Source organism: Dermacentor variabilis, chromosome 1, assembly GCF_050947875.1.
Source record: "Dermacentor variabilis isolate Ectoservices chromosome 1, ASM5094787v1, whole genome shotgun sequence".
Classification (NCBI taxonomy): Eukaryota; Metazoa; Arthropoda; class Arachnida; order Ixodida; family Ixodidae; genus Dermacentor; species Dermacentor variabilis.
The window spans coordinates 249,422,219-249,446,675 of NC_134568.1; the positions used below are offsets into that span (position 1 = coordinate 249,422,219).

At 44.7% G+C, this 24,457-nt stretch overlaps 1 protein-coding gene across 1 annotated transcript in view; it reads right to left on the minus strand.

Moving 5' to 3' along the window:
• Nucleotides 1-23,895, minus strand: part of LOC142560650 (tyrosine aminotransferase-like) — an 86,736-nt gene extending 62,841 nt beyond the window's left edge. The window contains exon 1 of the mRNA XM_075672894.1: nucleotides 23,745-23,895. The gene's annotated coding sequence lies outside the window, so the exon portion shown is untranslated. The remainder of the gene's footprint in view (nucleotides 1-23,744) is intronic.
• Nucleotides 23,896-24,457: the final 562 nt, after the last annotated feature.

Below are 24,457 nucleotides of genomic sequence, written 5' to 3' on the forward strand. Positions count from 1 at the left end.
TTGCTCCCAAGAACTCTTTGTCAGTGGTTGACTGCCTTTGGTCCCTATTGTCAAAGCAGTTCGTTCACTAGAGCTGCTCGTAAAATCAGCGTCCGGGCCGTTGTGACAGATGCCGAATTCAAAAAGCCTTTCGTTCGAGTGGAATTGCTTGTCATTGGCTAGCCGCTTTCACTAATAATATGCGCGCTATCAAGATTGGCTGACGCCTAATTTTTCGAGCCACTATAGCACATCAACTGCGTTGTGAATACGCGTCCCTGAACATATTCTCGGCCGTGGAACCGGGCTGAGGCAGTGATAATGTAACGATTCTATTGCAATGGCTATTCTTTTTCGTGCTTCGTCAGTGATCCGAGCAGCGCTCCTCTATACGTTATCACCAGAATCGACTGGCCGTGAACGATAGATAACAAGAAATGAGTCGAATCGAGCGAAATGAATTTTTTGTTATGTACCCACCCTGGGAATCGAACCGTGCAGTTCAAGTGCAAGCATACCCTCATACAAGTGCAGTGGGTACGTGGGTACTTGTGTGAGCAGGCAGTGGATATTGTTGGCTGCAGGCGGATCTATCTGTGCGAGACATGCCGGCAATTGCTCCGCCCGAGCGCCGCCTTTGATCAGTTTTTGGGAAATGCCAAAATCACAGGCACCTCATTCAGCGCTTCATAATTTAGAAGCGCTGCGCGAGGCAGGCGAGCAAGACAACGCACACAATAATAAACACGCAAGCCAGAATTTGTAGGTGCGTGGCTTGCAGACACGCAAGTCACGATATTATGTAGCTTTTCTTTTAATGACAACCGTCGTTGTACGAAGCACTCCTGGAGGGTCGCATAGGTTTCTGCGCAGTTATTGGGAAAATGGGGCCATAAAAAAGTCCTTCAACGCGGTGGGGTTCACGACCGTTAGGCAGATGTTCTAACCACTACATCACGGCAGTTCCCTTGGCCCGATGAAGCAGCAGAAGCATGCATGTGTTCGCGTCGATGCAGGTGAAGTGAGGTAGTTGCATGCCGCTTTACGCAGGCTATGCGGATGACTATAGAGGCTGGAGTTGCAAGCACTGGAACTCTATATGCGCCATAGTGTGAAGCAATCTTTATTTGTGTGTACAGCAAGATTACTCGTGTGATGAAGAGCAATGCTGAAACACTTGTCGGAAGGAATGTCAGTGAATGAGCAGTTTCAAACAATCTTAATATATTGTAAAAAAACTACACGATGTTTACTAGCGTGTAACTCGAAATACTTAAAGAGCAACTCCGGCGATTTTTCGATGTCCACTGATATTCATAAAATTTAGAATATACGTTCTATTTCGCACTCTGATTATCTGTGCCAAACAATATGGCTGCGAGTAATGTCATTTTTCTGAAAACGGATTTTGGAGATTGGTTCAGTTCTCGACTCGTGGCTTTTTACTGGCCACACTGTGTTTGTGACGTCAGAGACTACGCCGCCACTGTCCCTTAAATCGTCGCTGAAATCGCCGCTGTCAATCTAGCTCGGAAAATCTGTAATAGCTCCCTGTGTCGTCAGGAGACATCATCAGCTTCGCTTCTTTGGCGTTAGCACCACGTGTACTGCGTGTTTAGCTCGCCTTCTGCGTGTTTACATTATGGTAGTGTAAGATCTGACGTCATCGATCCATCGTGCCGTCACATGAACCTGCTACCCGTTTCGGTTTCAGTATCTCGTTTACGGTTAATTTAAAATTATTGATGAATTTCTAGGCAAAGTGAACCGCCCTAGCGGTGACAGGACTGTCAGGGCCATTTGAAAATGACTATATCCTAATATGGTTAAGAAAACGCCGGAGTTGCCCTTTAAGCTTGAGCTGTGGTCCGGGCGCGTGGGTCTGGGCTACACGTTCTCGCTCCCGATATCAAGCTCGCCGAATCAATTGGGGGGGTGCGGTCTGAAGGTCGTGCTTCCTTCATGACAATTCTGTGGTGCAAATTATCTTTAATTGCGTTCCGGTTTAAGCTACTGAGCTCCTCTCCGATGCTGGAGTGCTCGCCGGCTTTCCAAGTTCTAAGCATACGCTGGTGCAGCTGGGCTGAGCCGAGCAAGCAACCGGCGCTCCTTGTAAACACTGTCTGGTTAATGAGGCGTCGCGGCAAACGCCCGCTCCGCTACCGACTCACGATGGTAAAGGCGTGACCACGTCGCGGAAAAACTAAGTATTTTTCTCTCTCTCTCCTCGATACCGCGGGCGCAATACACCTCTCTTTCCCTGTTTGCAAACAGCGGGACGTCATTGCGAGTGCCCCTCCGATCCGCCGCATCTTCGAAGTTGGCGCTGGTTAGCAAAAAACGATCATGCGATCTGTTCTCTCTGCGTGAGAACGCTGCTTGCATATCACCTGCCGCGATCGTAGTTCCAGCATCTCGCTATTTTTTGAAGTGATAGCATCTACGAACTGTGCTTATAAAGTATAATCGTCCCCGTTTTACCGGCATAATAACGTAGCGTTGTTGCCGAGCGCATGGTTCTTTTGGGTCAACATGTAGTGGTTTCGTAAGAATGTGCCTCTTGCGTCGATCAAACAGCCGCAAAAATTTATTACTCTTCGAATGCGAACATTTTATCGCAGAAGATGCAGATTTTGACGGTGCCGAAATTAAACTTCACTTAAATGACTGCCCTTTGGACAAAAAGTTGTATTGCATTGTCGTGACGGTTATAATTTGCGCACCATTTACATCATCATCATCATCATCATCAGCCTGGTTAAGCCCACTGCAGGGCAAAGGCCTCTCCCATACTTCTCCAACTACCCCGGTCATGTACTAATTGTGGCCATGTTGTCCCTGCAAACTTCTTAATCTCATCCGCCCACCTAACTTTCTGCCGCCCTCTGCTACGCTTCCCTTCCCTTGGAATCCATTCCGTAACTCTCAATGACCATCGGTTATCTTCCCTCCTCATTACGTGTCCTGCCCATGCCCCCCCCCCCATTTCTTTTTCTTGATTTCAACTAAGACATCATTAACTCGCGTTTGTTCCCTTACCCAATCTGCTCTTTTCTTATCCCTTAGCGTTACACCTATCATTCTTCTTTCCATAGCTCGTTGCGTCGTCCTCAATTTAAGTAGAACCCTTTTCGTAAGCCTCCAGGTTTCCGCCCCGTACGTGAGTACTGGTAAGACACAGCTGTTATAAACTTTTCTCTTGAGGGATAATGGCAACCTGCTGTTCATTATCTGAGAATGCCTGCCAAACGCACCCCAGCCCATTCTTATTCTTCTGATTATTTCAGTCTCATGATCTGGATCTGCAGTCACTACCTGTCCTAAGTAGATGTATTCCCTTACCACTTCCAATGCCTCACTGCCTATCGTAAACTGCTGTTCTCTTCCGAGACATTAAACATTACTTTAGTTTTCTGCAGATTAACTTTCAGACCCACCCTTCTGCTTTGCCTCTCCAGGTCAGTGAGCATGCATTGCAATTGGTCTCCTGAGTTACTAAGCAAGGCAATATCATCAGCGAATCGCAAGTTGCTAAGGTATTCTCCATCAACTTTTATCCCCAATTCTTCCCACTCCAGGTCTCTGAATACCTCCTGTAAACATGCTGTGAATAGCATTGGAGAGATCGTATCTCCCTGTCTGACGCCTTTCTTTATTGGGATTTTGTTGCTTTCTTTATGGAGGACTACGGTGGCTGTGGAGCCGCTATAGATGTCTTTCAGTATTTTTACACACGGCTCGTCTACACCCTGATTCCGCAATGCCTCCATGACTGCTGAGGTTTCGACTGAATCAAACGCTTTCTCGTGATCAATGAAAGCTATATGTAAGGGTTGGTTATGTTCCGCACATTTTTCTATCACCTGATTGATAGTGTGAATATGGTCTATTGTTGAGTAGGCTTTACGGAATCCTGCCTGGTCCTTTGGTTGAGAGAAGTCTAAGGTGTTCCTGATTCTATTTGCAATTACCTTAGTAAATACTTTTTAAACGATACTTAAGATGAACTTTGTCTACAACTATCAGCTGTACCCATCACGGCGACTCAGGGGAGCCGTACACAGTGGCGGCTTAATTCAGATGAGGGAGGAATGCAAAAACATTTGTTACCGTGCTTTATGAGCGCGAAAAGAAACCGCACGTGATCAAAGTTGATCCGGAGCCTTTCTTTACAGTGTCCCCCACAAGCCGCTGTGCAACTCAGGGGTGTTAAACACCATAATTTATTTCAGTTATTAGTCATGGCCATGTGAATGTACAAAGCAAAAGCGTACATAAATACATAATCCGTTGCGTGGTAACTTCCCTGTGACTGATGCCTCCAAATTCTCTGGTGCCTCCCTTTTCTGCTCTCAACTTTATAAGACGCAACTTTTGCATGTATATGTGCATCATCACAGCATGAAGTTTGTGCTGAAACGTAAGTGTAACAATAAAGAAAGAAGAAACTTCAGTTTTACTTAATACCCTTGAGATCTGCGTTAAAACACAATAATTTCAGTGGTTTGCCTTTTGTACATTCCCGTGGTGAAATGTATACACGCAGCTTCGGCGGTGGCAAAACATGCTAGGAACTAATTTATAGTCATATCTTTCAGTCAATAGATTATGCTCAAATGAAGGTTTTTTTTCTGCACACAACGCAGATGCCACCGAGATACGTGCGTTCACTAATCATCGCGTCTCATTCATTCTCACTTGTTCAAGAATTACGGGTCCTGAAGTTCTATCGGCGCCTGATCACCACGACTGGCCTTATTGCACACAACGCGCGTCCGCGGCCTCGCAAGCGAGATGTATTGCTAATCGTATTGCTAGACACACACACACACACACACACACACACACACACACACACACACACACACACACACACACACACACACACACACACACACACACACACACACACACACACACACACACACACACACACACACACACACACACACACACACACACACAAACGCGCGCGCGCGCGCGCACGCACACGCACACGCACACACGCACGCATGCACACACACATACGCACGCACACGCACACACACACGCACACACACACGCACACACACACACACACACACACTTTACCGCACCACAGCAAACGTGCATCACTTCCATGAAAAAGTCATCATCATCAGCCTATTTTATGTTCACTGCAGGAAGAAGGCCTCTCCCTGCGATCTCCAATTACCCCTGTCCCGCGAAAACCGATTCCAACTAGCGCCCGCAAATTTCCCAAGTTTATCGCTCCACCTAGTCTTCTGCCGTCGGCGACTGCGCTTCCTTCTATTGGTAGCCATTCTGTAACCCTAATGGTCCACCGGTTATCTAACCTACGCATTACATGACCTGCCCAGCGCCATTTTTTTGTTTTGATGTCAATTAGAATATCGGCTATCCCCGTTTGCTCTCTGATCCACACCGCTCTCTTCCTGTCTCTTAACGTTGCGCCTAACATTCTTCGTTCCATCGCTCTTTGCGCGGTCTTTGTTTTCGAGCTTCTTTATCAGTCTCCAAGTTTTTGCCCCATGTGTTAGTACCGGTAGAATGCACTGATCGTACACCTTTCTTTTCAGTGATAGTTGTAAGCTTCCAGTCAGGATTTGATAATGTCTGCCATGTGCGCTCCAACCCATTGTTATTCTTCTGTAAATTTCCTTCTCGTGATCAGGTTCCACTGTGAGTAATTGACCTAGGTAAACGTACTCTTTCACATATTCTAGAGGCTGACTGGCGATCCTGAACTCTTGTTCCCTTGCCCGGGCATTCGTCATTTTCTTTGTCTTCTCCATATTAATTTTAACCCCACTCTTACACTCGCTCTGCTAAGGTCCTCAATAATTTGTTGTAACTCGTCCCTAATGTTGCTGAATAGGACAATGTCATCTGCAAATCGAAGGTTGCTGAGATATTCGGCGTTCATCCTCACTACTAAGCCTTCCCAGTTTAATAGCTTGAATATTTCTTCCATGAACGCAGTGAATAACATTGGAGATATTGTGTCTTGGCCCCTTTATTTAAAGGTATCTTCCTACTTTTATTGTGGGGAATTAAGGTAGCTGTGGAATCTCTGTAGATATTTTTCAAGATATTTACGTAAGTGTCCTGTGCTCCTTGATTACGTAATGCCTCTATGACTACTGGTAACTCTACTGAATCAAATGCCTTTTCGTAATCTATGAAATCCATATAGAGAAGCTGATTGTACTCTGCAGATTTCTCGATTACCTTATTGATGACATGAATGTGATCCATTGTAGAGTATCCCTTCCTGAAGCCAGCCTGTTCCCTTGGTTGAATGATGTCCAGTGTTGCCCTTATTCTAGTGGGAATTATCTTGGGGAATATTTTATACATTACTGAAAGCAAGCTAATGAGCCTATAATGATTCGATTCTTTAGCGTCTCAACTTTTGTGTATAAGTATAATGTTGGCATTCTTCCAGTTCTCTGGAACCTTTGAAGTCGATAAAAGTCGTATAAAGCTGTATAAAAGGTCACCAGTTCTTCAAGAATTATGTTTCCTCCACCTTGGATTAAATCGACTGTTATTCCATCTTATCCTGCCGCTTTTCCCCGTTTCATGTCTTGCAAAGCCCTCCTAACATACTCGCTAGTTATAGAAGGAGTCTCTGCAAACTGTTCATTACTGCTTCGAATGGACGTATTGCAGCTCCTCTGGGTACTGTACAGGTCAGTATAGAATTCTTCCGCTGCTTTTACAATACCTTCGAGACTACTGATGACATTACCCTGCTTATTTTTCAGCGCATACATCTTGGTTTCTCCTGTGCCAAGTTTTTTTCTCACTGATTTCATGCTGCGTCCATTTTTTACTGCTTCCTCAGTCTTTCTCACGTTATAATTTCGAATATGCCTTATTTTCTCGTTGTTGATCAGTTTTGACAGTTCCGCGAATTCTATCTGATCTCTTGAGTTGGACACTTTCATTCTTTGTCGGTTCTTTATTAGGTTCTTTGTTGCTTGGGAGAGCTTAATTACCTACTCGTTGTCTTGGTGCCTTACGTCCTGCTTCAATTGTTGCTTCTGAAGCCAGCCTAGTTACGGTTTAATTCATTACCTTGATGTCAGCTTCTTTTTGGTCTAAGGCTGCATATTTGTTTGCAAGTATTAGCCTGAATTGGTCTGCTTTTACCCTTAATGCGCCTAGGTTGGCCTGTTTCTTCATGACCAATTTTACTCTTTCTCTCTTCAAATTGAGGTGAATGCTATACCTCAGTAACCTATGATCACTGTGTTTTACCCTGCCTAACTCTTCTACTTCCTGCACTATGCTGGGATCGGCAGAAAGTATGAAATACATTTCATATTTTGTTTCACCATTAGGGCTTTTCCAGGTCCACTTTTTGTTCCTAGGCTTCCTGAAGAAAGTGTTCATAAATCGCAGGTTATTCCTTTCCTCGAATTCTAACAGTATCTCTCCTCGAGTATCCCTGGAATTGACGCCGTAGTTGCCAATTGCTTGTTCACCAGCCTGTGTTCTGCCCTCTTTTGCATTGAAGTCGCCCATTACTACAGTATACTGAGTTTGCACTTTTCTCATCGCTAATTACACATCTTCATAAAGCTGATCTATTTCATCATCATCATGACTGGAGGTTGGAGGCTTGTACTACCTTTAATCTATACCTCTCATTAAGTTTTATTACGACCACTGCTACCCTCTCGTTAAAGGTGTAGAATTCGTCAATGTTGCCAGCTATGTCCTTATGGATTAGGAATCCTACTCCGTACTGCTTCTTATCTGGAAGTCCTCTATAAAAGAGGACGTGGGCATTGCATTTCTCAGCATTGTACAAGCCTCACCAGTTCTTCTAACCTCACTAAGGTCAATGATATCCCACACAATGTCTGATAGTTCCTCAAAGAGTCCCGCTAAGCTAGCTTCACTCGAGGAAGTTCGGGTGTTAAATGAATCCATCACAAACCACCACGTGGTTCACGTTAGTAAGTAAAAAAAAGGCCAGCGTCCCAACGTTTTCATCACGCAGTTTACCACACACCGATGTTCTCCGTCCTTGGTTGGTTCGGCCGCCAGTTATGCGTAGTTATGCGCGGGGGGAACCCCCTCAGGAAGTGTTTCAGGGAACCGAGCTTTGCGTCACGTGACCGAATTCTCCTCTCTCATAGGTGCCCAAGTGCTTTTTGCAAGTTATGTCAGGCAACTAGAGCGACGCTCTCGCACATGTTGTGGGAGTGTCCTGTTATAGCAGCTAAAATGGCAGTAGCTCCGGAGGCTCTTGGGTCCAAGTGGGCCGCCGCCCTGTGCAGGTCCAACTTCAAGACACACAAGAGTGGGCAGTCCGGCGGGCTCGAGAGGTGGCGACGAGGCAAGGCCCCGAAGTACCCACATGGGAGACCTGAGCCCGGGTCATTAAACTTTGCCGGATTTACAATAAAGTTGTTTCCATCCATCCATCCATCCATCCATCCATCCATCCATCCATCCATCCATTGTGATTCACGGCACTTCTCTCGCCGTGCCTGTCATCCTTTATTGAGCATTGTATAGCAATCATGCATCTCTTGAAAGCGTCGTTTTCGAGATAATGGTAAATTATCGTTCTCATCTGTTTACGCATGCATAATAACCCTTTGATCACGTATTCTTACACGTAGTTATGAAAATGTTAAATTATGGTTTCTCTGAAATGAGTCCCTTTTCTTATGATTTTTGTCATACGAAGACACGTCTTCGTCAACGTTTCCATTCAATAGAAAAATACGCTGTTTACAGTTAGCAACTATAAATGTGTACTGTTGCTTGAAGAGACCCCCGGTCACTGTTAACTAGTACACATTTTACTGAGCTGTAGACGTGGCTCGCGGACACGTAAATTAAATGACATTATTGTTATTATTTGTTTTGAAAACACACATACATTTGACCTGGTTCGCCACCTAGTTTTATTATGTTAAGATGGAAAACTGGGCGTGTTGGTTGGGCAAGATCAGAATCAGAATCAGAATCGTTTTTTACTGAGATCATTAGAAAGATTACAAGTTGTTAATATTCAGAAGGAGGTCCCGAAGTCAAAGACTGCAATGGGACCTCCTTTACAAAGTAAACGTAATCAAACAAAAGTACAGCAGTTTCAACAAATTGTTAACATAAAAAAACTACAGGTTTTAGTATGAATAGCATGATTGAAGAATTACATATGCATAAATGTCGTGAAAGAAAGCACTGTAACGCAATCTCGTTGACAACTGATAAAGTAACAGCGTAGATGACGTGACGAACACAGTATAATTTGCTAACTCGAATGTATATGTGAGGCAGAAACAGAAACCTAACGGTATGGCAATGAAAATGAAATGAAAGCAGCCTGAAAGAATGGTGGTGAGTATGGACTATAGGCATCAGTATTCGACAGAATGTAATCTTTTAGTTGTTTCTTGAACTCGTGAATTTTAAGTGTTTTTATGTATAATAGTAGTGTGTTCCAGAATGCGATAGATGAAAAATGGACGTTCTGTTTGCCATAATTAGTATGTATTTTAGGCAAAATGAAGTTCCTATTTATTGCAAACCTAGTAATATTAGTATTTAATAGAGAATATTGATAATCAAGCTATCGCATCGTGTGTAATTGATTTGAGGGAACAAAAAGGTACCTAGATTATATTTAACGAGTTGTGTGACTGTAAGAATGTGATTAGTTCGTAAAAGATATGAGGCGTTGTTGTTACACGGGCTAAATGTAATTATCCTAATAGCCTGATAATGTAGGATTTGCAATGAGTTTAAATGGATTACGCAAGTGTTTCCCCAGGAAGTAACGCAGTAGTTAATGTGGGAATGAATAAATGAAAAATATAATCATAGCAATATTTGATGGTCAAATATGTTTTGTGCTTTTAGAAGTACCCTAATGTAGGTAATCTGTTTTAGTTTGGTTAAGTGTTCAATAAATATAAGATGTTTGTCTACTTCTATGCCAAGATAATTACAGGAAAAACTTGCAGGGATAGGACTTCCGCCCAAGAAGAGAGGAGGAATGGAGTGAAGTGTTCGTTGGTGGGAAGTGAATACAACAAATTTTCTTTTCGATGGGTTTATCTGTAGCTGGTTAGTATGGCACCACTCCAGCAGGCTATGTAAATCACCATTAACGTTAGATACTAAGGTTGTAATACATTTATTGGAATTAATAATAGTAGTATCATCTGCATAAAGTATACATTTCGAAGAGGACATGCAGTTAGGCAGATCATTGATGTATAATAAAAATAAAAGCGGACCCAATATGGAACCCTGGGGCACGCCAATATTAGTGAACATGGTTTTAGAATGAATGCCTGAAATAGTTACTACCTGCATTCTGTCTGTTAAGTAATTTTGTAGCAACAAGAGTGCTGGGCCGGTAATTCCCAATGATGCAAGCTTACGAAATAAGATGCGGTGATTTATTTTCTCAAACGCGTTGCTTAAATCTACAAACACTGAAGCTGCATAATTCCCTTCATCGATAGCGAGTTTTAGTTGATCGGTTAGAGCAACGAGAGCCAGTTCAGTCGAGTAACCCGAGCGAAAGCCGTATTGGAGTGGTGAGAGAATGTTAAATTTTGTAAGGTAATTAGTTAAACGTTTTTCTATTAGCTTTTCAATTACCTTATTGTGAAATGTGAAAGGCGCAAGGATGACAAACAAAGCGAGAAACACACATACCGGGTGCTTTATTTATTTACAACAATATTCAATCAGGAAAAAGCTCCACTATTATAGAAGGAGCACTATCACAGTTCATCTACGCACATTCGCGTTCAGGTAAAGCAGTTATTTTTGCGATAATGAGATTGATGCAACACTCATGTGTCTATCACCTGCCTGAATGATCATTTTGGCCTCAATTACTAATCTAACCCATTTGTCACGCCTCTTGGCAGGCGTGAAATTTTGGCTTACATTTGCAATCTTTACAATGAATTGCCAGGTGGCTCCTCTCCCATTTCTAACATTGTTTTGATGTTGCCTCGGCCTATCGTTCACGCATTGTTCGGTTTGTCCCATGTACTTACTACCACATGACAAAGTAATTTCATAAACGACTCCTGCCTGACAATCAATGTACTTAGTTTCGTGATTTTTACACAGGCCGGTGCCTTGTGAAAAAAGGGTTGGTCATTCTGCGGATCCTTGAAAGCTTGCACAGGGCAGAAAACACCACTTTTACATTGGCTCGCTGGGCAATCTTCTGCAAATTATGCGACATGCGGTGTATGTGAGGTATGACGGCTACCTTTTTTTTTTCGAAAGGTGGCTCCTGGGCCAGTTGGCGAGTTCACAACTTCTTGAGGCTTGTTTCTGCTACGGAAACTGGCACAAGTTGTCGGTAGCCTGCCCCTATTAGTCGTTCAACCTGCTTAAGAAAACTCTCCGCAGCTTGATGCGGGCAGGACTTGAAAATGTTCAGCAGGCATATATTAGCCATGTTGCGTTTGACTAGCTTGACTAGATTGACTAGACTGGCAATTGACCAGATCATCCGTCGTCGTCTTCGCGCCTTTCGCATTAGATCAGTTTTATAATGCTGACACATGCTCTTGGAGGAAGCAGGAAGAAAGATAGGAAGATAGGCAGGTTAGCCAGCATAAATACAAGCGAAATACTATGTGCTGGGGAAAGGGTATAAATAGAATGAAAGGAAACAGGAGAGCCGATATTTAAAATAAAAATAAAAAGAATGTGTGCACATCAATGTGATGGAGCGCACTCTAGCAACAGCCCGCATGTCAAGAAGCAGGGCAACGCAAGGGTGTTGAGCACAGTGTCGACACTGGTTGTCTCCCCCAGCAATGTGCAAATAAGTGCAGTCAAGTTTGGTTTTCTAGCCACACCACAATGAGGGCAGTCATATAAGAGATCTCGCATCATTATCTCGCATCCTCAAAAGTTTGCGGTTAACCTTGAGACCTGTTTAGTGAAAGATCGCTACTATATTGGTCTTGAACATCTATTGAACAAAACATAGCCCTAACAGGGCCAAGGTGAAGCAGTTTCTGGAATTGTCTAACATTGAGTGGAATTTCTTTTTCCTTCCAGGTACGACGATCGACTAGAGGTCCAGGAGTCATCAGGACAAATAGTTAAGAGTCATGAGGAGTCATGAGGACAAAAAGGATATCTGACATGTTTGTGATGGCGAAGCAATTATGTACATTTGAAATGCATATTTGAAAAGACTTCTTTTTTCTATTATTCATCAAGGCACTGCGACATGTATACGGAGTGTGCTGTGCAGGACAAAAAAAATATATGTTGCTTGGCTCCCACAAGAGTTCAATTCAAATACGTACGTTTTCTTGCAGCACTTTCATCCTTTCTTTTTTCATGCTAGTCATGGATAGCTATCTTTTCATTAGCTGCAAGCACTTCGCTGTCGAAGTTCCTCATTAGATAACCCATCTATAGAAAATGTGACCTTACACTAAGTTTGGGACGTATGTGTGTTCTGTGCCTGATATTGTGCTTATCTGCTATTTTACATAATTTTGGTTATAAACAAAACTTTTTTTAATGAACGAGAAAGCGACGAAGTGAGGGGCCCAACTTTTGTTGGTCACAACAGCATGAAGTTCGTGCAAGTTCATATGTTATGCTTGTTTCACATTTTAAAAGGTGTAGGCATGAACATTGCCTATCTGCTTTTCTTGTCTTTTCGTTTTTACGCTCAGAGCTTGGTATATAAGTCTTCATTCTGTGTTAAGAACCTACAGCGAAAGTATGCTGCCCACTTTGTTGTATTGTAAATAAATCATTCTCCTTTGAAAGATATGTTATGTGTCTAAGTCTGCATGAACATGTCTGTATAAATGTACAGGATGCTTTCAGATTGTGTACACAGATGAAGGGGACGTTTCACTGAAGCATACTTCAGGTGGTGAGAGAAAAACTTATGCATTTAATAACTGTGTAGTTGATATAACAAATATAACAAACACAGAGGCACTCAAGTTCTGTACACGATACCTATTCCTAGAAATATTCGTCGGTTCATCAAACATACGTGCCGGCAAAATCCCGCCCGCTTATTCAACGTCTCAGAATAGTGGAGCCGTATTGCCGTTACACCGTCGAGGCAGCGCAACCTTGAAGTAAGTGCAGTTACCTATATATACAGGTGTGCATGTTGGCGGCGGATCATATCTGACTGAACCTTGTGAGCGAGGTTGAAAGTTTCTCAGACAAAGCCACGTTCCCGATTAAACAGTGACTGCAGCAAACAATCTGCAGCATAGCGAATAAAGACAGAACAATGAAGAACAACATTCAACTGGCGAAGCAGTTTTTGTTTTCGCGCAGCTCCCATGCTCGGTTCCTACCCCTTTTAGCCTTTCTGCCGCACGTGACAGCTGTTGAAAGCGGTGGTCGTATACTGTTAATTATTTAAACACATTATTACTATCACCAACCACATCAGCATCGGCAACAGTTACACGAACTATATGTATACCACACACGATCGCCTGCGGTGACCAATCTACATAAAACGGCAGCCTCAGAAGCACAAATGTATGTACGAATAGCTATGCGAATCCTCCGTGTCAGCGTAGTGATGCGGTGTAGTGGTTACAGTGTTCGGTTGCCACGCGGTGCACCCGGATTCGATCCCCTGTGTTTCCATGTTTATGTGATCAGTGTTCCCAATTTCCTATAATGTGTTTATAAGCTATATGTATTAAACTTCGTGCAAAACGACTCTGGGCAGCGTCTGTTTATAACAAAAAAAAGATTTTACCATTAAAAATGCCCATTGGGCCGCATAATTTGAGCCGCCTAGTAAGGCGAACAGATTTGATCTGAAATACCGCAGAATGATTTGGCGTTATGAGTGACATTTTCCAAGCGCCCCTTCTCTGCAACGAATGGGGCCGTTTAAATGTGGGCCGCATAAAATAGGCCGTTTGGAGTCAGCCATTCATAAACGGCGAAATTATGATTACTTTCCGCTTTATATGCGTTGATTTAAGCCAGCATTGAGTAAGAGTGCAGTAGTGTTCTATCGCGACGAGGCAAGCCTCGACCGACAGGGCGGGAATGTTCCCTTTTTCGACGCGTTGGTTTGCATGCTGCTTGAGTAGGTGGCGACGAATCAGCGGACGAGCGTCATCAAGCTAGCACAAAGTTTGAGGGCAGACACAGTTGTTATGAGCGCAAGTTGAAGCCAGCCAATCAGCCTTTTCATTTCCGGCGATGCCTATGTGTGAAGGTATCTATTGAGCAACGTTTGCAGACTCAGTAATGCTGCGCACAACTGGACAATCAGTGTGACTGCGTTGTAGTCTGCTAAGGGCAGCGCTGGAATCCGTAAAGATGGCAGTCTTCGATACGGTGAACTCCTCTTGCGCGTATTTCAGTGCAAAATTAATCGCTGCTAGCTCGGCAATTCTTGACGAGGCTTGATGGAGTATATGAAATATACGTCGTACTTGAATCGAAGGACAGAAAAAAGCTGTAGAGGCGCCTTGACCGTCGCTGTGTACAGATGCATCTGCAAATACTTGAAGATAATCTGGAAATCTTCCGAACATGTCCTACTGAGACAATTGGAATATTGCTGGAATATTGCTGAAACTGGCATATCAGACATTTTTTGTATGTCAGGGATTGTGAGGTTAATGGGGAATACGTGTTTGGTGATATTTTTCGTAGGCGGAGGCGTAACATAAAGCAGCATGTTAAGAAATGTCAGCAGTGTTTCATAAATAATGCCGCCATTTTTCCCATGCGAGAAAACGGGCGGTGACTCAGACGATCAAGGAGCGATTGATGCGTCATGCGCAGTGCAGACCTCAATATAATATAGAGCTCTGTGGTCTACTTGCAGCCCCAGGGGTAACTCATACGCTTCGGTGAGTAATTCAACAGATTGCGCCTCACAAAGTTATCCAAGCATTACTCGAAGGCAACGCGACGATCTCGTTACAGTTGGCCCATCAAACTAGGTGGTACGTTCAAAACTAGTAACGCATACATCATGCCTGAGAGTACAGATGACTGGTACACCTGCAGAGCCGCTGTTTGGTCGCAGCCAGCACCTCTAGTAGTCAGAGGGGCCACATAATTAAGGAGATATCGCAATTTGCGCCGTACAGTTTGAACGACAGGACGCCAAGAGACGCGATCATTTACAGTTAAGCCCAAGTAATGGTGTTGTCGCATCCACCTTATCGGCGTTTCGTCAAGGTACAGTCGGCGACGAGCGCGCTGTTTGGGATGATATGCTACTGAAGCCGACTTAGCAGGTGATATCTGCAGACCAACATCACCCATGTATTCTGAATTCGCGTTCAGAACTCTTTGCAAGCATGCATGAAGCCGCGGACCAAGGAGCGAAGGGCCGCTTATCCACAGAGCAACGTCATCTGCGTAGACAGCTATGCTCACAGGGAAGTCACTGTCCCGAGGCAAGCAACTTGGAAGCGCGGCGAGTACGGTGTTAAAGAGACGCGGCGATAAAACGCTGCCCTGTGTGACACCGCACTTCATAGTGCGGGACTCACTTGTTATTCCTCCAACGCGCACTTTCATCCGGCGCTCCGATAGAAAATTGCGCACAAAGCGGAGAAGACGGCCCGAAATTGTCGCGGTTGCAAGAACGACAATAATCGCCTTACGCGGAACCGAGTCGAAAGCTTGCTGTATGTCTAAGAAGAGCTTGTAAGCGGAATACTTGTTTCCTCCAGCAAATTCAAGCGCTGAGGCAAGGTCTGAAATGTTGTCCAGAGCTGAATGGCGGCGACGAAAGCCATTCATGACACCAGGGGAAAAATTCAGCTTCTCTAGCCTGACATCTAGGCGAAACAGGACCATTCGCTCCATTTCCATTTCGCTCCAGTTCGGAATACTGGCCGGTAGGACTTGAAGTGTCTTGCAGGGCGCCCGGGCTTTAAAATTGGTATTACCACGGACGATTTCCATTCAGCAGCAGGTATTACAGCAGTTCTCCATACTTCAATATACTCGTCCAATATACGGTCGTGAAAACCCTTATCAATGTTCCGCAATGCTTGATACGTCATAGCGTCTTCACCTGGGGTAGTGCGGCGTTTGGAGAGGCTGAGCGCACGTCGCAGCTAGCTTCTCAAGAGTCTGCCTCGTCCATCTGACAGGTTGGACCACAGGAAATGGTTATGGTACTCTGACTTGTCAAAGAAGGAGGGTCGCCATTTTTGGTGTCACTGGACATAGGAGAGGTGAAAAGGTCTGCAAATGCTTCCGTTAGAACTTTTGGTGACTGGCCAGTCGTTATGCACAATGCAGCCGTAGGATTCTTGCAGACTTCGGGAGTGCGGAGAGCCTTGAGTATGCGCCATACATTTCCAAAACCACTTCCAGTATGCAGCGAACTACATAAGGTTACACTGCTCTTGCGACGAAGCTGTTTTGTATGCCGCCGTATATGGCTGCATCAATTCGATTATACATAGTCCAGTCGGTGCGTCGTTTCGAGCTCTGTGCCCGCCTATAAGCGCGGCGTAAACATGCGCGGAGCCGCAGAAGCTTTAGATCGGGATTTGGTTTGCCGATACTCCATCGTCGTTTGCTGTAGCTTCTCGTAAACACTCACTTATCAGTTTGAACATACTTTCTTGAGATGGTGCCTCTGAGATAAGTTGAGGGAACTTGTCTCTGTTTGACATTGTATACATAGCAATATGGCGACGCGTAGTATGTGTTGGTGTTAACCAAATGGGTAGGTGATCTGAGCCCCACGGGTCAGCTTCGCGTGACCAAGCTAAGCACACATATTTCGTTGATATCGCAAGGTCCTTATTTAGTGGAATGCTCCTTTCCTCTACCTATAGATGTACGTGAACTGTCATTTAGTATTTGCAGATCATTCTTGATAGTAAGCTCGGTAATCTCTGCCCCAAGACTCTCTTGGGCGTGGCTACATCATCGCGTATGGTGGGCATAAAATCTCCGCATAACACGAACGATTAACCACACCGAGACACTAAGCACTCAAGTAGTGAGGTATCTGAAGAACGTGTAGGCCGGTTGTATATGCTTGCCACCGTCGTAGTCACACCCCTGAGGCTCACAGTAACATCTGCACACTCAAATTCATCATAATCCAAGTCATCACGTACGTACACTGAACCTTTTGAAGCATTGCGCGTCTAAGCCGGGTTCACACACTAGAAAGAGCCTCAAGTTGGTTCCGCGCATCGAGTGGTACTGTGGACACCCACAAAGCCTGGCAGTCGGTATTCGTCTTCCCTTACGTTAGTGCCCTGAAACGCTATTATATCGGGTGGAGCCTTCATGGCGATTCTATTGCAGCACAAATGGGAGAGGCTGCTGACAACTGTTAAGATTTTTTCCGGTAAATCGTCTCGTGAAGGTTGTCGAGGACTGGAACGAGGGCCTCCAAAAGTTGCTCTGGTGCTGTCGCTGCTAATGTCTGACGAGCGGCGATTAGAGATCTCAAGATTCACAAGTTGCACATCATCGTTGTCTGAGACTGGTTTAGGTACTGTGTTTTCAGGGCTTTCCACTGTGGTCGCAGTATTTGTAGAGTCTTGTTCCGACGATTTCGATGGCAGTGCTGGCCACGATGACTCTGAAAGGCAGAAGGTCCGCCCCCTACTTTTCGATGCGTTGTGTCTTTGTCATTCTTTGAACGCACTGCTTTTCCAGTCGCTGGAGCAGCACTACGGCGACGCGAGCTTTCATATCCTGCTGCCTTCTTTTCTTGGCTTTCTCTTTTAGTGCCTTTTGTTCATCTTTCAATAAATGGGCATCCTTTATTCGTTGCCAAATGTTCACCGTTGCAGTTAGGGCACCCATATGCCTGACTTTCACAGGAATTTACATGGTGGTTCCCACCGCCACAGACCAGATCTGTGGTGCAAAAGCTCTGAACATGACTAATCTTAAAACATTTATGACATTGTAAGGGCCGCGGTACGAAGGGCTGAACATGATAGCGCACAAGCATGACTAGGCAGTTTACCTCAGGCAAATAGTATCTTTATATACTATGAGGATCCCAGCTTTTGAACGCTAATTATTTTGCATGGTGGCGCGCAAACGATCATGCTCTTAAACAAGTCGTCTTTGAGATCCAAGTCGACATCAAATACGACACCAGCTGCTATTGTGCACCCTGGGGAAAGTAGGGCTGCGTGTGGACACCACAGATTTCAGACAAACCAAGCAGAGTTTGCACTATCTTATCATCTGTTGTGTCAACGGCAATGACATTTTTCCAGGTGTTCCCGCGAACCTCTTGGATTAGTCCAGGGGCAAGTTTGAAGAAGGAATCATTAAGGTTCTGTCGGGAGACAGCATTCAGGCTTACCATCGCATCGACGGGCCTGAAAGCTACTGTCGTACTCACGATGCCGCTGTATATGATAGTCGCTTCGCTTGAGGACGACGCCAGAGACGTCCGTCTTGCACGGTGGTGCCTGGCAGGTATGAAAGCATCCGAATCTTAAGATCTTGAGTCAGAAAGCTCAGAATCAGCGGCGTCTGATCCTACTGAAGAACTGAGCCGCTTCCGAGCCGCGAGCGAACTGTGCTGGCCGCCAGACGAGTCCAAGACCAGGTCTTCCATGGCAAGCTCATCGGGGAGTATCTCTCAGCAGATCGAGTAGGAGCCTTCAGGGTTCAGCAAAAACTTCGTTGCCTGTTACTAATGCATGAAAAGCACATAAATAAAGACTTCAGCACTAGGAGAAACCACCAACCGAGCACAAAACTTCGTCGTCGTCATCCCAAAAGCTCGAAATGACATCCTTGAAAAGAAAAGTCCGTCAAATCCGCTAAGCGCAGAATCCGTGGCCCACGTGGCCCGTTGTGTGTAGCAACGACCCATATATCGTCCGCCAGCGAGTCCTAACAGTCAGTGGCTCTGTTCTCCATGAAGAGTTCTATTGATAGTCGGCTTATTTTTACCTCACTGATAAAAAATAACCATTTGAGAGCGGCAATATAGTGGTCTCTTTTTATTTCGCTACGCAATTGCTCACCAGTTTTCAATTGCTCACCAGTTTTCATTTCTACTGCGCAGACACAGTAGAAATGAGTTGTAGCGTTACACAAGCTTCTTCCAGAGTCGATTGATCCCACGTGATCGCAGCCCGTTCTGTCCCCGTGGCTCAATCTATAAACGCAACCTGTGACTAGGTTTTTAGATTTGCCTGATATAAAAAACGAACAGCGAAAGAAATATACAGCTAACGACAGAGAGAGAGAGGGGAGTTCTTAAACCTCGGGTATTTCCTTCCAGTGGGTGTGATACTAATTATATATAATCGCAGTGGTTGTACATGTATATATCGATAAAAACAACAAACCTTAAGGGCATAGTATTGTCAGATGCACTGACTCATCGGTGGATCATTAAAATTATTTCCAGGGGCGCTATAACGTAAAACTATTCCAAACTTTTCTATTCCAATTCTGCTATCAGCTTTCCACGATTGGTCAAAAACTTTTTTCGACCACGCCCACTTCACCTGTCTGTCACGCGACGTCACGAATACCGCGATACCTCCCCACCTTATATGATGTGTACACACTGATTATGCATGATTTGACAGAAAAAAGAAAAACAGTTATTTCTGATTCGAACCCTTTTCGCCATTTGCCCGCCGCTATTGGTAAAAAGTTTTTCGGTCGGCACCCTCTTCACTTGCCTGCCACGCGATGTCACGAAACCGCACAAACTCACCGCGTCAAAGTGATGTGTACGCGATAAAGATGAATTAATACGCCGAACAAAACTGAATTTTTCTTCGGAATAGCCGCAGACTGCCCCGTTCCGAAAGGAATAAAAGATGGCTGCCGCCGATCGCTGAGACGCTGGCTACTCGCACCTGCCGGAGAGCATGGGTGTATATTTGCGTATAGTAAAACTTCTTGCGTGGCCGTGTAACGTTTTCGAGCCCTTTCGGCACGTTTACCACCTCATTCTGCCAACTCTTCTTTGCTGAGGGTCAGTTTTAGCGTCATTCTTAAGCTTCCGTTGCATGCCGCCGTGATTTTCGACCAGCCACCACAAGCTAAGTAAGGGAAAGCCGACCAATCGCAGACACCGGCACCACCCTCTTCATCCGGTTATCGATTTTCAGTGCAGTGGCTCGGCCCCATCGAATCCCTCTCCACTTGAGCGCGCTCATGGCCTCTTGTCAGCCAATTAGATACGACAAGCCACTCAGTGTAGGCAATGTTATTCGTTTTTCAAGCGAACAAAAGTGACCTCCTATTGAACGAGAAGAGCGTTTGATTGGTCTGTTCAGACAACCCTGCGGGTGACCGCCCGGTGCTTGCGTCGGTGGTTACGCAAATTTGACGTCAGGAGATTGGAATAGAAACATATTGGAATAGTTTTAGGTTATAGCGCCACAGACTACTCACCCCATGATGAAAAAGAAAATATATCGACATTTTGCGGGCTCTATATGTAATCGTAATGTTAGCACTGTAATATAAAGGATGATGCTGCAGACGATTCCCAACCCAGGTGTTCTTTTTCTTTATTTATTCCAAACAAGCTAGTCCGTGGAATGCGCTAGCTTTAATCTATCGTTCCAACAGATTCTACGAACAGTTATAGTGTAGGAATGTTTTTCTGAATGCAGGCGCTAGCTGGATTCCATCGATTTTTGACACATTTACTAATTTTCTGATACTTAGTATGCTGACTATGTGTGTGTGTGTGTTTTTTTATCTTGGAATAATAGTGGCACAAAGTGCGCAAGCGAATTACTGCATGTTTGATAACGTCGAAGAAGTATGCTACCTTTCGCGTCGCCCATTTTCCAAAACACAGCGCTTTAAGAACTAAGTGAGTCGTGCTGTGCGATGCACGATGCAAAACGTAAGGTTAGGTCAGCCAAAGGCACCTATGTAAGGAAGTTGAGTGTGCATTTGATTTAGTTTTAATGTACAGAAATATCTTTATTCTATTGAACTAGCTAAAAACAGATATTCTTTAACTGAATCATGTCATCTACTGCCCTTTTTTATTCTATTATGCGCTCCTGTTTGCGGAAGCCACCGGTGCTAGCGGCACTATTTGTGTCAGGTCTAAACGTGCAAGGAAGACATTGCCGTCTTTGAGTACAGTGGTAACTGTATTAGACGCAAAAAAGATACAAAATTTGATGGCTCTCAGACACACCGTTCGATTAAAATACGCATCGAAATCTGTCGCATACACAAAACACAGTAAGGCTTAGCGCTTGACCGATTAAGTTTCCGATAAATCGATTCATGAGTCAATGGCGATTTCTTTTTTAGTCGGTTTAATCGGACAAATACGCTTGGGGAAATGAGGCCGATTCATTTGAGCCTCAAATTGTGCGCGCATTTTGCGGCGGTTACTTTCCATGTTCGGCCAACTGTACACGGAAACCTGCCTGTATCATGCTCGTGCTTTGTGCATCTCCTAGATGCATAACTTATGTGTCCGTCCAGTATAATGCCATTAGCTCCAGTGCTCATGAGTGAGAGAAGCAGCAGAGATCTCTATAGTTCAGCAATGGCAAGAGCACAATGCCTATATTCAGCTTGGCAAGTTTGTGGAGAACCCGTCACTAACGGTTATGCAACATGCTATTCGGCGCGCCATACAACCAAGGATATTCGTAATAGCGTTCGAGCAATTACGAACTGGGCACCCGTGCGGTGCGTCTAAGTGTGTCGATCGGGTCGTGCCTGCAAGGCGGGCAAGATTCCTACAGAATAAGACGTGCTCGGCGTTACTGATGTTGTCGGTTCTAGGCACGCGTTTCTTTAAGGTGCATGAAAATATCCAACGAGCTATGTAGGATTAGCAGTAACAGGGTGAGCATATATATATATATATAAATATATATATATATATTGTTTGGTTTCGGTATCTATTTATAATTAATTAAATTAGGGGGTTCTACGTGCCAAAACCACTTTCTGATTATAAGGCACGCCGTAGTGGAGGACTCCGGAAATTTCGACCACCTGGGGTTCTTTAACGTGCACCTAAATCTAAGTACACGGGTGTTTTCGCCTCTATTTATAAGCGGCTGCAAAAATTCGTACAATTGCGTACGTATTTATTTCGGCAAAGACATGTGCACAACCGTGCCTAATTGTGATCCTCACTGCTAAGAAACGATGACACACAGGTACACGGCGTATTTACAGACCAAGAACTCCCTCACATTTAGCTTGCTCCAACTAAAACGATATAAGGATTTTCTGATCTGCCACTAATAGTACAACCCATCCTTCGGAGAGTACGAGCGTATATACATTTATCGATCTGGCTTTTACTCGTGTATTCATTTATTTGCTTCTACGTTGTGACTTATGTGCTCTTCTTTTAACATGTTAATGTCCTCCGTATATACATATTTGACCTTCCGCCTTTTTTATAAGCGGGAAGAACTATGCACTCTCGAGTGAACAATTTGGGTGTTCGTTTCTTAAAAGGTCGCGCCATACTCTCAAACCGATCAGTGTTTCTCCCTATACTTAGCATTGAAACCTGCGAAAAAGATGAGAAAGTACGAAGTACTATGAAGCGAGCATTTGATAAGTAAAACGCGCACATCAGCTTGCATATATTAAGCATATGAAAAAACTAACTCGGGAACACTTACCCCAAAATATTTTTTTTATTTGCGTGTTTTGCAACAATGTTGCAACGCCATAGAGAAATTCAGCATTATACCTCGTTTCTCTCACTTGCGGAACGTCCTAAATTCAGCGTAAAGGCCAAAAGATGTCATACTACGTTTACCGTATCTAACACTATGAAAAATTTGCACTGGCAAAGAGACTATCTGTAGAAAGTAAATAAAATACTACAGGATGTGTTTGAAATCTCTGCAATATTCAAAAGAAAATATTGAGAAGGGCTGTTCTAGAAAAAAAAATGTAGAACAAAGAACGCTCAAATGAAAATGTTTGAGACGGAATGTTCTCAAGTTTAATATCTGGTGTCACACTATGTACCAGAATGTATACATTAACGCTGTCCCATTTTTATCGGTTGCACAAAATTCCTATCTCCCCCCCTCCCCCCCCCCCCCCACTAAAAGTTCAAGCATCAATAAGGAAGCGAAAGGCTTGTAGAAAGATACCGATTACTCGCATGATGACTGCCACGTCGTATGGGTACGAAAACATTTGTTGTGCTACATTACACGTAGCGTGACCGAATCGCCGTATGCATAGCACATGCGTCGAACAAGCAGTCTTGTAAAAACAGCACTCGTTACATACACAGGGGCACTAGATCGATGAGTGTTCAAGGGACAAAGGCTACGCTGCATATGGTCAGAGTGTGTGCTCATGGATCAACCTATAAGAGGCGAGGAGACATGACAAGAGACCTCTGACTACATGGTCTTCACGTTGCGGCAACAGTCACGCGCGAGCGGCGGCACTTCTTTACCTTAGACATGCACACACAATGATATGACCTGTTCTTTGCATGCTGAGTTGTTCCCAATCACAGCCGATAAACCCATATGAGGCGTTTCCAAATTGTATAATCGATTGCGCAATGCTTGGCAACGTGGCCTCCGAGTGCCTCGCACAGGACAACTCGCACTGGCAAGGCATGGAAAGGCCGAGATTGCCCGACGTGAACGAACGCGAGCGCCGTCAAGCCCCCGGCTGTTCCGAAGTCATCGGAAACGCCGCAGACCGTTAGTGGTGCCCGTGCAAGTGACTCAGGCTTGTGCACAGTATACACGGGGGCACCAGGCGCGCAGAAAACGAACCGGACCAACCTGTACTCGAGCGGAGGCTTCCAAGTTGCCGCGAAGGAGTGTCGCCGTCGGTCCTCGCCGCACGGTCTCTCTGAACGCGTCTGGCGCAGAGGATGCCGCGATAGGCTCTGGAAAGCTCTCCGCGAGGAAGGAACCAGTCTGTCCGCAGCCTTGGGTGTCTTGCCATGGGCGATATCTGAACTGCGCATGCACTCGGCTCCCACTTGGCGGCTTTTTTCTTGCTTTCGTAGCTCGCCTGAGCGTAGCGGCATGCTTAACGCGCGAGGAAGAAATGAGTGAGTGAGCAAGAGAGAGAGATAAAATAAATGGCCGAACTGCGCCTGTGGCGCGCTGTGTGATTAAAGTGCGTGCCGGACACAGCCTATACAGGAGCTCGCAATTTATTGTTTGTGCACGTGAAGCGTTTGTTCGATCTGGTTGACACTTTTACTATTTACTTTAGGATTGAAATGAGGCGTTCGCACAGAAAGATATCGCAACAATTACGTTTCTATCATCACTTTTCCTTAGGAACAAACTGTTTATTTTTGCTTCTTTGTTTTTTGCCATCACCTGAAAACGTCAAAGTCAATGGATTTTGATGAACGCAGACGCGCTGCGCCATCAAAACGGCGTGAGACTAGGCAACGCTCTCACGTACACATGTTCATCGGCGTCTGGCGTTGCGCAAAACTTTGAAAAAGATGAAAGGCAATGTGTCATGTGTTTTCGGA